A 16,412-nucleotide genomic window follows, 5' to 3' on the forward strand; every position below is an offset into this window, starting at 1 on the left:
GATGAGTATCGTGAATGCTCGACCATTGTTTAAGAGAATGGATCAAGATGTGATAAAATAATTATGAGTTGAATATATGCCACAACTCACCTCTACGGGACGTTTGAGAAAGAATGATATATGTCACAACTCATCTCTATGGGAGGTTTGAGAAGAATAAATAAATTTTATTTGGCAGAAATGGTCTATGATCGTATACATTTATACGTCATAAATATTATGGTATGTTTATTTGTGAATTACCAAAAGGGCAGAAGAAATAAAAATTCTTGCCTATAAAGGTTGTGCCATGACCAAAATTATATTATTGTGTGATAATACAAATTTGTCATTGTTTCTGTACCTATGGTACAACAAAGATAAAGCAAGAAACATGTCTTACTCGTAATAATTTTGACCATGACAATAATAATATAATTTCTCCTTGAAGAGATGTTCTCCATATGGATGATGTCATGGAATATTTGATAGTACACTAAATTAATTGCGAGCTCTAACGAGTTGTCAAAGGAATAATATTGGGGTTGTAGTAAGTCTAAAAAGAAACTTTTAAGTGTCAGATGGATTGAAAAGAAATATTGAGACTATAAATTATGAAAAGATTTGTTATTTTCAGATTACTACAATCGAAGTGGGTTATAAATATTTATGTAAAAGATTACCCATTTTTTCCTCTTGTTTGTTGCACACAAACGTGGGCATGTTGATTGAATCACATGCAAAAGTAAATTAAGAGTGTAATGAAATAAAGATCAGTTGGCAGGATTGGTTGACCATTCTGGTTAAATGTGATGCAAATGTAATTGAAAATTCATGTGGATTATATAATGAAGAAATAAAAGATTCTTCAAGAATTCTCTTGTGTTGTTTATTTTCTTGATAAAATTATCATTGTACCACTTAAGTTGGGATTGTATTCCCCGAAATTATTTGGAACAAATAAAAAGGTGAATGTGGACTCATTCACTTGCCATGTGGATCATTTACAACTATATTATAAATACATCTAATCGATGGTCACATGTGCTTTGCTGTCAACTTACAAAATGGTGTTTGTAAGGTTGTTTGCTCGAATGGTTAAATTAAGAGAACAATTTCAAACTATTAAACTATACTAATAATGTTGGTTGGTTTAGCAGAAATTGTATGCCTCCAAGAATAGCTAAAACAAGGGTATGAGAACAAAACTCCCACATAAGGTTTGGTATGATAAATTTATTTAACATGTAGCAACACATGTATGCATCAAGCCAACAATGTATCCCCATCATAATTTGTTCAGGGTCATGAACCTAATAATTTTCATCCAAAGTTTGAATGTGCGATTATGATTTTAATTGCTCGACCACGCACAAAGATGAATTTTCAAATAAGGTTGGGATGAATGTTAGATTTTCTAACATTAGGGGGAGAGATGATTGACAACTGAAAATTATTTATAAGGTTAATTATGAACTATCTAGATTCTCGTTAAAAGAAATGTGAACTTAAAGTTCAATGGATAATTCTTATGTATAATATCGCTAATATATAGCCAGATGAATTTACTGATCCGATGTTATTATTCAGCTGCAAATTCTTTAGTGAGAAGTCCTTGAAGGACAGAGTCTATGGTACGCCTAAAGCGTAATACCGATCGGTTCCAAATATAAAATTCCTTGAAGAATAAGAGGTTCAAATGATCAATATGGTAATCATAATAGACAAGTGCTATAAGAGAGCACCATGACATAACACTTCATAAAACATTAAAAAAGGTTCAAGTACCTGAAAAATGATGAAAAATGAAGAGATCTCGATAAGTTATGTCGTCTTGAAATTGATATCAAATAACCATCGACGGTATCTTTGATATGAGGTAGTGCTCAATGATATAAATTGTGGCGAAAGGATCTTGAATTCAAATCTTTCATATAGTGTGACCATATAAATGCTTGGCCAAGTAAAATGTAGAATTCAAGTATAATTTGTTTCACTAAGAAAAGTGAAGTTTTGGACTGACAGTCCATAAATCAAGATGTAGTGTCAATGGGGTACAAATAAATTATTATGCGATGGTATAATCGTAATATATCAAGTACGTTTTGTGCCTTGGGACATAAGGTTTGTCCCAAATATCCTGACATTATTGGAGATGTTTTCTCCTATGGTGGATGCAATGAGGTTTGGTATGATCTGGCAACATATGAAAAACTTGAATGCATATAATGAATAATTGTCATGTCTAACTAGACAATGAAGGTTTTATAAAAATTCTTGAAGCAATCGAGGTGTCTGAAGCATATAAGAGTTTGAAAGAAACTTTTTCGATAAAACTTTAAGAATCCTTATATGGATTGAAATAATCAATGAAGAAAAGGGTAAAAAAAAGAATGACCCTAATTGTCCTTGCATTATTGAAAAGGCCAGGATTTGAATTTGTTGTCATAGTTGTGTATGCTGATGATGCGAACATCATTAGCACTCTTAAAGAGCTTTCAAAAGTTGTTGAGTGTTTGAAAATGTGAAAATATCCTAGAAAGACAAAATTTTGCCTTGACCTATAGATTGAGATTTGACAAATAAAATATTGGTCCATCAATCAACATACACAGAAAAATTTTGATGAGATTTCATATGAATAAATAACATTCATTGAGTACCTTAATAATTATGAGATCGCTTGACATAAATGGTGATTCATTTTGATCTCAAAAGAAGGATGGAGAGCTTCTTGATGATGAAACTCCATATCTTAGTGCAATCAGAGCACTAATGCATCTTTCTGACAATACTCGACCAAATATCTGTTTTACAGTAAGTTTACGTACAAGATTAAGTTCTTCCCCAATAAAATGTCATTGAAATGGTGTTAAGCACCTATTTGAATATATTCGAAGGAATATAGACAGGAGTTTATTTCATTCCCAAGAATCCAAGTAAGAACTAATTGATTATGCAGATGCAAAATACTTATCTGATTCGCAAAAAACTCGATTTCAAATACGCTATTTGTTTACATGTGGAGGCACAATAATATCTTGGTGATTGATGAAGAAAATGTTGGTGATTACTTATTCAAACCATGCAGAAATAAAAGCCCTCCATGAAGCAAGTTGAGAGTTTGTCTGATTGAGATCAATGACACACCTCAGAAAATGTGTGATTTTTCTTTAAAAAAAATATACCACAATGTACAAAGATAATAAACTGCAAGTGAAAGTGTCCAATAAGATAGTTGTTGATATGAACAAGTTGAGTGAGCAATTTACTTGCAACAACGAGGTCATGACGAATAGAATGATACTCAATAATGTGTTCGGCTAAACTCAAAGCCTCGTCATATTCATCACATCAGAAAATGATATATCAAGATAAGTTCAACAATGCAAAATTTTCGTGAATCCAATTTGATCACAAATACACTGTTAATATCAATATTTGAAAAGTCGATGTACAAGATCGAAGACATCATCACAAGAAATTAAGTGTTGTTTTAATCAGGGGGAGTATAATACGTGTTACACTCTTTTTTCCTTGATCGATTTTTTGTCCCACTGGTTTTCCTGGCAAAGTTTTTAATGAGGCAACAAAAAATGCATACCAAAAGATATGTGTACTCATTTTCCTTCATTAGATTTCGTTCAACAGGATTTTTTCAAGTAAGGTTTTAACAAGACACATGATCTATGGAAACCCAAGAGGGAGTGTATAAATGCATTGAAATGTGTAGATTGTCCTTTAGATATACTCAAGACTTAATTGTATTCATGTATACATGTTTTCGAGATGATAAGAACCATTTGGATAACTATGTTTCTACTAACTTGTGACCTTTGGGAGTGATATCTTAACACTATTAATAGAGATATGACTCACCATTTGGAAGATACACTTGAATAACAAGAAAATTTCTCTTTTTCATCTTTATATCTTGTATCCTTTTCTTTATACTTGTATTGTTATAAGCTTGATTTTATAGCATAAAGTAAGATTTCACTAAAATATACTGATCCTCATCAAGCAATAAAAAATACCATAAAATCAAACGTGTCTTCAATATAATTGAATGGATTTGTCGGTTGTTCTACCAGATAACTTTACTTTCACTCCTTTCATTCTTTTAGGATATTTTCGTATTAAGGAAATAAAGTAACTTGAAATTTAATACGTTATTTAAGGAAATAAAGTAACTTGAAAAGTAGTAACTAAGAAACTTTAGTTTCTTAATTTAGGAAATAAAGTAACAATTCCATAAGGGTGATAATTATAATGTGTATAAATAGATAGTTATATTTGTTTAGACTTCATAATTCGGATAATCAAGAATCAATGTCGAAGCAAATGGGAATACATTTTCATCCTATTTATCCAGAGCTAATAAACTATCTTAAGAGATTTTTCAAAGGTTAATTATGTTTGACTAAACAATGTCCTGTGGATATATTTATATATATATATATGAAGATCAACGACCATGGGATATATTTGGAGTTAATTCATGTGAAGAGAAGTTTCGTTATTTTATTACTCCTTTGAAGAAGCGGAAGATAAAAGATAAAAGGTTTTTTCGAACTTGTGCTAAAGGGACGTGGAAAGGGCAAACCGCAGAAGATCTTATAAGGAGGAATGATAATGGTTCTGTGGTAGGGTCAAGAGAAATTTAAAGTTTGAAACAAGTGAGTGTGACCAAAATAAAACTTAGTTGATGATAGAATATCTTGTTGCAGATAATTTATTTAAGGAAAACAATCATATTGTTAAAGAAGATTTTGTAGTGTGTCGAATCAAGAAGAAGAAGAACGTGAACAACGATAAGAATGTGGATCATCATGTTACTGATGCAGAAGATGGAGATGTGGTGGGGGTTATTAATCCTATGTTGCTGTTTGAACAATATTATAATAACGACTACTCCACAACGGAATTAGATCAAGTTAGGGTTTGTGAGTCTACTTTTTCGGAATATTATGTTCAAAATTGTAGTATAATGGAGAATAGAGAGACAACGTTGGAAGTAGAAGAAGGCGACGAAGTTGATGATATTAGAAGTGAAGATATGTCTAGAATTATGGAAGACATCTTTGACGTTGATATTCCTGATGGAGTTGTTGATATTAGAAGTGAGGAAGATATGTATAGAATGATCGAGGACATCATTGTTGATATTCCTGATGATTGGTTGGAGCATTCATTAATTTGAAAAGAAATTGTATATAGTTCAGTTTTGCCCACATATATATAAATAATGTCGATGTTTTGTTTCTTAATATTTCAAGAATTGTGTTAACCTATTTTCATTCTCCTCATATGCATGTGTATGGTATCTTTTAATCCTAGCTAGCTCCATATATATTAGTGGCTACAATGAATTATAGAAATAATATAGCATTTACTTTAATCGATCTGGAGATTTATTTATTTACTTTGAATGTTGTTATTTTTGTGTTGGAAGAGAAACTTTAATCTTAGTAGGAATTCATAAAACTGACATTAGTTGTGTATCAAAAGAAATAGCAACAAGGTTACATATAGATATTAGAGTGGAGCACGTGTTAGCCAATTTTAAGCACTTGCGCCCTATAAAAATTAAAAACTATAAGTACATAATTAAGGTAATAAAATTAAAATTAGAATTCTCACATTAACAAAACATCGAAGAGATGTTAGGTATATATGTAAGTAGACAGTACCAACAAGTGATTCATTTTTAAGTTGTGATGGCATAGGCCAAAAAGGGACAATATCACTAGTTGGTTGAGTGATTATATTTGGCTGATCATGTAATTTTTTGGTTAGCAGGTAATTCGGTGTAATTAACATGGGTAATTAGACTCTCCAATTCTCAGTGGAGGACTATAAAGTGTTGTTAATTATATGATGTAATTACAAGCTTATGAATTTTTAATTTATTATTTTTATTTTTAGATCTAATTTAATCTTAAATTCTACTCCCCCTATCCCAATTTATGTGACACAATTCACTTTACGAGAGTCAACCAATTTAAGATTGATCGAGAATTTGCTAATGAAATGTGCATATTTTTTAAAATGAAATTAATATATATTTGATAACTACATAAAAAATACTATAAATCACAATAATTGATACCCCTCAACCTATGCCCGAAAAATCTCAGAGACACACTTATACTATAATAAGGTCCTATTACCCCCCTGAACTTATTTTATTAATAATTTTCTACCCCTTTTCGGCCTACGTGACACTATCTTGTGGGCCCAATGCTGATTAACTTTTTTTTCAAGCTAGTTCCACGTAGGTCGAAAAGGGGTAGAAAATTACTTATAAAATAAGTTGAGGGGGGTAATAGGACATTCGTATAGTATAAGTGTCTCTCTGGGATTTCGGACATAGGTTGAGGGGGTACTTGTGCATTTTCTCAAAAATTTACAATCAAAGATAGATTTGTTTGAATCTTGACATTTGAAATGTATCACATAAATTGGGACACATGGAGTATTATTTTAGTTTCTTTTTTATTTTTATCATTCTAAATATGTGCCTTGTATTTTATATTATGTGATTTCTCCTATTATCTATTTTATTTATTTATTTTAGTAGTGTGTACACACACACACACACGCACACACTCACACACACGCACACACACGCACACCCCCCCCCACATATATATATATATTAAAAATACACTATTAAATAGTGTAGGGCGTATAAAATCATCTATAAAGTTTGGTATCGTAACATTAATCTTCGATCAAAATAAGAGTATTTCTTAGTTCCTTTATTTTATTATTAATTTAATTAATATATTCTAATTAAAATTATTAAGAAAAACTTATTTCTCTTTTAGTAGCGTAGCAATATCTTGTTTTTCTTGGAATGCTGCCAATTAACCCTACTTCCATTGTCACCCTTCCCAAGTTCTCCATTGTTACATTCTCATTTTCTCATTCTAACTCCATCTCTATTTCGTTGCAACGCTGCCTCTGACCCATCCTCTTCCTATTTCAACTTCGTTAGTGATGCTGATGCCACTTCTGCAGGCACCGACAGAATTTTCGGGAATTCTCTGGCGAAGAAGCGAACGGAGGATAACACCAAAATTAGGAAAATTAATGCCTGGGAAAAGCCTTGGTCGCGCAACCAAGAGAGCTACTTGGCTGATGATAGTGAACCTCTTCCTCTTCCCATGACTTATCATGACACTTCCCCTGTTCCGCCCGACGAAATTGATCTTCGATTTCGCTGTGATCCCCTAATACAGGTCTTATTTTCACTTTATCCTTTATATTCATTTGTCTTATTTTAGACTAATGAGAAGAAATCAACCAGTTTTTATTAATTTGAACTTGGATCCAATCGAGTTAGCAGGCATCACCTTTGGTGAAACTAAAAATAGTGAACTATGATAAATATTAGATCCAAACTAGTTTGACATTGCAGTTTATTGATTAGTTGTCAATTTGAGTGAAGTGCACATTTAGATTACCCCGATTTATCTCATTGTTCTAGTTCAGACTATTGAGTTCTGAACTAACTTTTGGTTTTGTAATTCAAGTTCTTTTATGTATAAAATGGACTTTTTTGAACATTAATGCTTTTGTAGGGAACATCTTCTGTAGAACAAAAGAACTACCTTTTGAGGCTTAGGCTTTTGGTCTAGTGGTAATTAAGAGCGTAGCATGTGATATGTGGGTTAGGCACATTTCATAAACGTAGACAAAAGCTTGGTATTTAAGTGGAAAATGATAAAGGGGCAGGCAAATTCTAATATGCTGGAATATGGATGGTAATGTGAGCAAGAAGGAAGAAAAATGGAAGATCGTCCCGGCATGCATTTGGTGGTCAATTTGGATTGAGAGGAAAAAAAGGTGCTTTAAGGGCACTCAAAACAACATTCATAATATTAAAGTGAATTGTATATGCCTTTATTATTTTTGGTGTGAGCAAAAACTACTAACTCAAAAAGAAGGTATTTGTGATGCTTTTATCTTTTTGTAAGGCACATAACTAAATTACAAGTTGTAAGTTGTAATACTTTTGAAGGGGTACTACACCTTGGTTGTAGTATACTTGTGGATATATAGAAGTATAGTTACCATTATCAAAGTTTCAAACCGTGTGCCAATGACCCTCAGGGATTTCTTGGTTACCAAAATAAGAAAAACAAAAAGATCAACACTTTGTCTGCTATCTTGTGGCACAAAGTTATTTGACTGGTCAATATACAGTCTAATATGTTTCAAATTTTATCCACCACTAGACTACTAATAATATTGATAAGAATGAGTATGCTATTTGTTATCACAGTGTAATATCTTTGTCTACGTAAAGATGATGTTTACAACAGAACACTAAAGATATTCACTAGTCTTGGTTTGTCATTTTTCATTGGTCATTATTATCTTTTGATGAAAGCCCTTTAGTCATTATTTCTACTTTAGGATTTCAAGGAAGTTGTCTATGAGTGGACTGGGAAATGTCGGAGTTGTCACTGAACGTGATTTGTAAGTTACTACAACAAAGGAGGGAAGGAGACCATCTGTAAATGCATACCTTTGCCTTGGAATCGGTACAAGCAACTTACTCTTATAATTATTTCCTGTGTGCATTATATTTTCATGATCATTATTTGACTTCTCTGTTCTTCTTTACTTTGAAAAGCATGGAATGCATACTCATTCATTCAAGGTTTCTTTTTATATAGTATTATGAAGTAAGCTTTATATTCTTATGTAGTATAAATTGTGAAAAGTACCTAAATATTAATTTCATGTCTATAAAAGTAGATGCATTAAAATGATGTTAAGTTACCGTGTCTGTATACAATAACAAGCGTGTCTCAATTCCTAGCAAGTTAGGGGTGACTATAATGGCATAGCCAGAAATTTCTTGAAGAGTCCTCAAATTTTAAAAAAGTCAATAAAAAATACTGATGAATGGGTGCACAAATTTCTTAGTCAAACTACACAATACTTAGCTAAACCATAAAAATAGTGTAATAAACCTGCAATTTTATAACTAAAAAACTAACATGAGAGGTCAAACAAAAATTCTACAATACACATTCAATGAAAATTTATCATCACAATTGTATTTGACAAAATTTCATCTTTTTGAGTATATTTATAATTATATACTCATTATAAATTAGAGGTCATTTGGTAGACCGTATAAAAATAATGCTAAATATAGTGTATTAGCAATAGTTGCATTTTAGTAATGCTTGTATTAGTTATGTTTGCATTAATTGTACATGATTTCTTATGCACTGTTTGGTTTGGTGTATTAAAAATAACATATATTTTACAAAAATATTTATTTATAATAATATCCTTCACAAAATCACAATTCTGGTGAAAAAGATGTAAAAGTTCTTTTGAGGGGTATTTGTGTCTTTAAAATGCTAATGCGTGCATTAAATCCTTTTTGCATTATTAATACCTAGAAATCCATGGTATTAGTAATATACTTCCCAATACACAATAGAGTGTACATAACATGTAAAAAGGTATCAAACAAGGTACTATTATTCAAAGAGCTAATGCAAGCATTATTTTTGTTAATATACTCTACCAAATTACCCCATAGTGTTCAGGGAAGCGTGAAGTGGAAAAAAGCAACAATGCACTGCTTTGTTTAAAGTGTAAAACACAATTTCTAAAGAAAAACAACCAAAAGAAACAGAGCATAATATATAAGTAGAAGTCCTTATTAAAAGCCAGAAGATAGATATAAAAAATCCTCCCTAGATCATAGGAGAAACAAATCAAATTTAATGATCTTTCAACATCTATTTCTTGTTCTTCTGAACTCTACTATACTCTTACAAGACTGGCAAAATCTTATATTTCTCTTTTATCATTATATTGTTCATCGTACTTCATCAACATGACTTGAAGTAGCTATCTCTTTCCCTTTCTTATGTAAACTTGAAGTATTTTCTCTCAAACCATAAAAGTTCTCCTCCACTCTTGCCTCAACAACAATACCTCGAGTGAAATTAGAATCTTCCTCAAAATTTACTCTATTTTTACAAGATTGACAAAATCTTATATTTCTCTTTTGTCATTATACTGTTCATCGTACTTCATCAACACGACTTGAAGTAGCTATCTCATTCCCCTTCTTATGCAAACTTGAAGTATTTCTCTCAAACCGTAACAGTTTTCCTAAACTCTTGCCTTAACAACAATACCTCGTGTGAACTTAGAATCTTCCTCAAAATTGCTTCATCTTCAACGAGTGTTCAGGAAAGTGAGCGATTTATCGCTTAAAGAAAAGTGATGCGAACCTTCTATGCTTTACAAACTAGAATGAGTATGCGAGCGCTTCATCGCTTAAAGCGTGAAGCTAGTCCTTATCACTTTTTTCCACTTCACACTTCACTGAACACTGTCTTCAACATTCTCAACTCTAGTTAGCATTCGATGACATCATCAGTATTGTCCAAGCTAATTGAACCAATTATTCGTCAAGTTTCATAAACATAGACAAAAGCTTGGTATATTATGTGGAAAATGATAAAGGGACAGACCAATTATCCGTCAAATTTCAGACCGTGTGCCAATGACTCTCGGCGATTCTTGGTTACCAAATTAAGAAAAAGAAAAAGATCAGCACTTTTTCTGGTATCTTGTGGCTCAAAGTTATTTATAGATTTACTACCCATGATTGGTCAGTACAGATTACAGTATAATCTGTTTCAAATTTTATCCACCATTAGATTACTACTAATATTGGAAGGAATGAGTATGCTTTTTTTTTTTATCACAGTGTGATATATTTGTATACGTAAAGAAGATGTTTACAAGAAGTCTTTCAATAATTGTTACCCGCATTGGCCTATAAAGTCGCTTTATCTAATTGTTAATAGTTTGACTTCTCTTTCTTAGCCCACTAATTGTAAGTTCATATCTAACAAACGAGAGGAAACTTGAACTTTATTTAAGAGGCTTATCATTGGCTATATAAGATTGCTTAGACCAGACTCTTAAGGGTAATAAATAATGCTTACATTATTCTACTCTACATTGACAACTCAAATATACTATTGAGATGCACATGAAAAATCATTAACTTAATTAGAATTTTTTCTGACTACACAAATTCTCGGGTACATCTTTTAATGCACTTGTTAGTCTAATAACAACCCTACACTTTATTACTCTCATATAAGAGTCATAATACCACACTTGTACCACTCACATTTATTGCAAAGTAACACCTTAATTCCTTACCTAGTTTAAAGCTTAGGTTTTTTTTAGGGTTTAACATATATGCTTTAGTTCTTTATAGCGTTTACAGCATAGAGTTTTTTTAGATTAGTGTTTTTTTGGGTTTTTTTAGGGGTTTTAAGGATTAGTTTCTCTTAGGTTTTTCAGGGTTTACGATTTAGGACTTAGGGTTTTTTGTGTTTTTAGGTTTAGAGTTTATAGATTTTTAGGATTTAGGGTTTAGAGCCTTCTGTTATTAGTGTTTAGCATATATCATTTAGGGCTTTATTGGGCAATATTAACTTTTCAGTAGTATGAGGACCATAGCCTAATGATTATACTAATTAAAGATAAATTATGAAAAAATGAGTAATATGAGAACTAAAAGTGGACCAAACCTATAATATAAAGACTAACAATTATTTAAACATACTCACTTACCATTGTAATTACTGTATAATACCCCCAAAAAGGTTAATTGTGACTCCAATAAATTCAAGCTTCTATATAGAAAATTAGTATTTTGTATCTCCTTTTCTGAAATTTCTGAATGAAAAGAAATTACATGGAAACTAGTTATTATGGTATTATAGATGAAGTTCGGGTGGTGCTAGCAGATCATGAAACAGAAAATGTTGGTAAAATGGTTGATTTGTTGAAATATTATGACTACAAAGGTGACATTTCACAAATATATATTCAACTCAAAACCCTTGATTTTTTATATAAATAACTTCGGTTTGGTTACCTATTCAAGGGAGATTTAATTGATATTATGCTTGTTGTGATTGAAACATCAATTCCTTTTTTGAATTTTAGTTTTTCTCTAGTAAATCTTGAATTCATCTTTTCTTTATGTTATAACACCGTTTCTATATTTGTTTGTGCTCTTTTAATTATTCATAAATGTTTTTATATGTTCACAGAAGAAGAAAATTAGATTGTTTAGTCTTTATTCTTGTTATAAGCATGTTATACACTCGACAACCTTCCTCCATAAAAATGTATATGTTTTTTTTCAAGGGGGGAGGGGGGCGGAGTTGATAATCTTACATTCATATTTGTTTAGCTCCAATTTCATTAGATTTTCTAGAAGTTCCACAATTCTTGAAACAATACTTCAGAAATATCGCTTCAATAATTCGAGATCTATAGAAGAGCGCAAAAGTAGTCATTGTACATCAGGCGAAAAATGTTTTAGTGAATCTCAACAAAAGAGTAGCAATAGAAAATATGGGACAGTGCCTCATCTTAAAAATAATATTCCTAATCAAATCCAAAGTGCGCTAGAGTTTTTCATTATGAACTCCCAGTACCAGCAACATTTTTGCCAGAGGGGAGAGTTCAATTCAAGATAAACTCTATCCTCCAAAATTTCAAGTTAAATCCCACTACCCCAACATTGAGAATTCATTAAATAACCCACTTTTTTCTATGAAAAATAATGTTGGTGATGTGCTTCAACAACATCAGTATAGACATTATTGGAAATGTTTGGTTTGGTGGTGTGCTTCAACAACATCAGTATAGACCAGTATTGGAAATGTTTGGTTCACCAAGACTACAACACCCAATTATAGGAAACATTACTCATAGGCTTGACTCGGCATTTAACACTTGGAATCGTCATACTCAAAGTGAGTACAACTTGGAACTCAATGTAGATCATAAAACAACATATTCAGATAGCAAAATAATGTCTGATATAGGTATTGGAAATGTGACGATTAATCACTACAATTTGAATGTGAATGCAGGAAATACAAACACATATTTAGGTAGCACAACAATGTCTTAATTGATGCTGAAAATGCGACTAGTGATGCACTAGGAACCATAAATGCTAATTTTCAACAACATATTGCTGAACCAAATATGTCTTATCCGAGCAATATAATCGCGACAAATAAGAGTGATATAGAAGGAAGTGATTCAATTGAGAAGAAAGAATGTGATGCATATTCTAACTTCAATCATATGGATTATTTATTCCAAAATATTGGACCTGCAGATGTTTACTTACCCAAGTCATATGACAGTGAATTTGATCAAGTTTATTCTGATGATTAGGTTAGTGCTTCAATCTAATTTGATATTATATATTTTATTTGTTTGATTGTTGGTATTAGCTAAAATCAATATAAATTTACAACAAAAGTTGACTACACCAGCTGATGCATATTAGTTGGGTTAACACTAACCTATATTGTTGTAAATTTATATTGATTTTAGCTAATACCAACAAAAAACAAAAAAAATATATAATATAGAATAACTAGAATTAAGCACTTACCTGATAATCAGATTAAACTTAATCCAACTCACTGTCATATGAGTTGGGTAGGTTAGCACCTGACGGTCCAAGATTTTTGAAGAAATAACCCATATTATTGAAACTAGAATATGCATCACAATTTTCCTTCTCATTTGAATCTATCTCTTTTATATCACTCTTATATGTAGTCACGATATTGCTCGGATAAGACATATTTGGTTCTGCAATTTGTTGTTGTAAATTAGAATTTATTGTTCAAAGTTCGTTACTAGTAGCATTTTAAGCATTAATATCAAACATCGTTGTTATATTTTAATCTGTGTTTGTATTTCCTACATTCACATTGAAGTTGTATTCATTAATTGTTATATTTCCAACACCTATATCGAATATTATTTTCTACCTGAATGTGTTGTTCTATGAGCTACATTGAGGTACAAGTTGAACTCACTTTGAATGTGATGATTCCAAGTGTTAAATGCTTAGCCAAACTAATGAGTAATGTTTCCTGTAATTTGGTCTAGTCGTTTTTGTGAACCAAACGTTTCCAATAATGGTCTATGTTGATGTTTTTAAAGCACACAATCAACATTATTTTTCACTGAAAAAAATGAGTTATTAAATGAATTCTCAATGTTGGGGTAGTGGGGTTGAACCTGAAATTGTGGAGGATAGAGTTTCTCTTGAATTGAACTCTCCCCTCTGGCAAAACTGTTGCTAGTATTGGGAGTTGAAAATGGAAACTCTAGTCCTCTTTGAATGTAATTTGGAATATTAGTTTGAAGATGGGACAATAATGCTTGTTTAGGGACTAAAGGAAAACATTTGTAGAACAAAAGAACTACCTTTCGAGGCTTAGGCTTTTGGTCTAGTGGTAAGAGCGTAGAATGTGATATATGCGTTAGGCACACTTCATAAACATAGACAAAATCTTGGTATTTAAGTGGAAAATGATAAAGGGGTGAGCTAATTATACGTCAAGTTTCAAACTCTGTGCCAATGACCCTTGGGATTTCATGGTTACCAAAATAAGAAAGAGAAAAAGATCAACACTTGTTCTGATATCTTGTGGCACAAAGTTATTTATAGAGTTACTAATCATGATTGGTCAATATACAGTCTAATTTGTTTCAAATTTTATCCACCACTAGACTACTAAAAATATTGGTAGGAATGGGTATGCTATTTGTTATCACAGTGTATATCTTTGTCTACCCAAAGAAGATGTTAACAAAAGAATGCTAAAGATCATAACTAATCTAGCGTTGTAATTTTTCTTTGGTCATTCTTATTTTTTGATGAAAGCCCTTTGGTCATTATTGCTACTTTAGGATTGCAAGGAATTCGTCTATGGGCGGACTGGGAAATGGCTAATCGCATGTCTACTGAACTCTCCATGTGTAGTAACTAATACCCTTCTTAGTTTTCTTTGTGAGATGCTTATCTTAACCTCTACCCACTTCTATAGAAGTCTTTCTATAAATGTTACCAGCATTGACCTATAAAGTCGCTTAATCTAATTTTTAATAGTCTGGTTTCTCTTTCTTAGCCCACTATTACCATCCTTCTAAGTTCATATCTACCAAATGGGAGGAAACTTGAACTTTATTGAAGAGGCTTATCATTGGCTATATATGATCCCTTTGACCAAAATCTTAGGGGAAATAAATAATGCTTACATTAGTCTACTCCACATTGACAACTCAAATATACTATTGAGATGCACATGAAAAATCATTAACTTAATTAGAATTTTGTCTGACTACATAAAATCTCCGGTACATCTTTTAATGCACTTATTAGTCTAATAAATAATCCAAACATTATTACTTTCATATAAGGGTCATAATACCACACTCTTACCACTCCCATTTATTGCAAAGTAACACCTTAATTCCTTTCCTAGTTTAGGGCTTAAGGTTAATTTGTTTTGTTTTTTAAGTGTTTAGCATATACGATTTAGGCTTTTATAGGGTTTAAAGCTTAGAGTTTTTTAGCTTCAGGGTTTTTTATGATTTTCAAGGATTAGTGTTTCTTAGATTTTTTAGGGTTTACGGTTTAAGACTTAGGATTTTTTGTGTTTTTAGGTTTAGACTTTACAGATTTTTTGAATTCAGGGTGAGCATTCTGTTATTTGGAGTTTAGCATATATGCTATAGGACTTTATTGGGTTTAGAACTTAGAGTTTTTTAGAGCAAGAAGACAAGGTGTAAGCATATATGTCTTTGTTAAATATTCAACTGTCATTAGTATTAAGACCAAAACCTAATGATTATATTAATTGAATATAAATTATGAGAAAATAAATAATATGAGACCTGAAAGTGGACCAATTATAAGGACTAAACAATTATTTAAACATACTCACTTACCATTGTAATTACTATATAATACCCCCAAAAGGGTTGATTGTGACTCCAATAAATTCAAGCTTCTATATAGAAAATTAGTATTTTCATCTCGTTTACAGAAATTTTTGAAGGAATAAAAGTTCAATGTTAACTGGTTATGATGGTATATTGATGAAGTTCGGGTGGTGCTAGTTGATCACGAAATGGAGAATGTTGATAAAAATGTAGATTTGTTGAAGTCTTATGACTACAAAGGTGACATCTCTAAAAATATATATTCAACTCAAAACCCTTGATTTTTTTTATATGAATAAATTCGGTTTGATTACCTTTTCAAAAGAGATTCAATTGATATTATGCTTGTTGTGATTGTAACATCGATTCCTTTTTGGATTTTAGTTTTTCTCAAGTAAATCTTGAATTCATCATTTCTTTATGTTATAACACCATTTGTATAATTGTTTATCCTTTTTTAATTATAAATAAATGTTTTATGTGTTTATAGAAGAAGCAAATTAAATTGTTTAGTCTTTGTTCTTGTTATAGACATGTTATACACTCGATAGCCTTCCTCCATAAAAATGTATATGTTGGGGGGGGGGGGGGGT

General features: G+C 31.4%; 1 long non-coding RNA gene and 1 pseudogene across 1 annotated transcript in view; both read left to right on the top strand.

Moving 5' to 3' along the window:
- Positions 1-4,311: 4,311 nt before the first annotated feature.
- Positions 4,312-5,182, top strand: LOC114074420 (annotated as a pseudogene).
- A 1,643-nt stretch (positions 5,183-6,825) lies between these two features.
- The window catches only part of LOC107001846, a 47,954-nt gene continuing 38,367 nt past the window's right edge, over positions 6,826-16,412 (top strand). Inside the window, exons 1-2 of the long non-coding RNA XR_001454477.2 lie at positions 6,826-7,226; positions 8,407-8,534. This is a non-coding gene — a long non-coding RNA (uncharacterized LOC107001846). The remainder of the gene's footprint in view (positions 7,227-8,406; positions 8,535-16,412) is intronic.

The sequence above is a fragment of the Solanum pennellii genome, chromosome 10 (genome assembly GCF_001406875.1).
Source record: "Solanum pennellii chromosome 10, SPENNV200".
Taxonomy (NCBI): Eukaryota; Viridiplantae; Streptophyta; class Magnoliopsida; order Solanales; family Solanaceae; genus Solanum; species Solanum pennellii.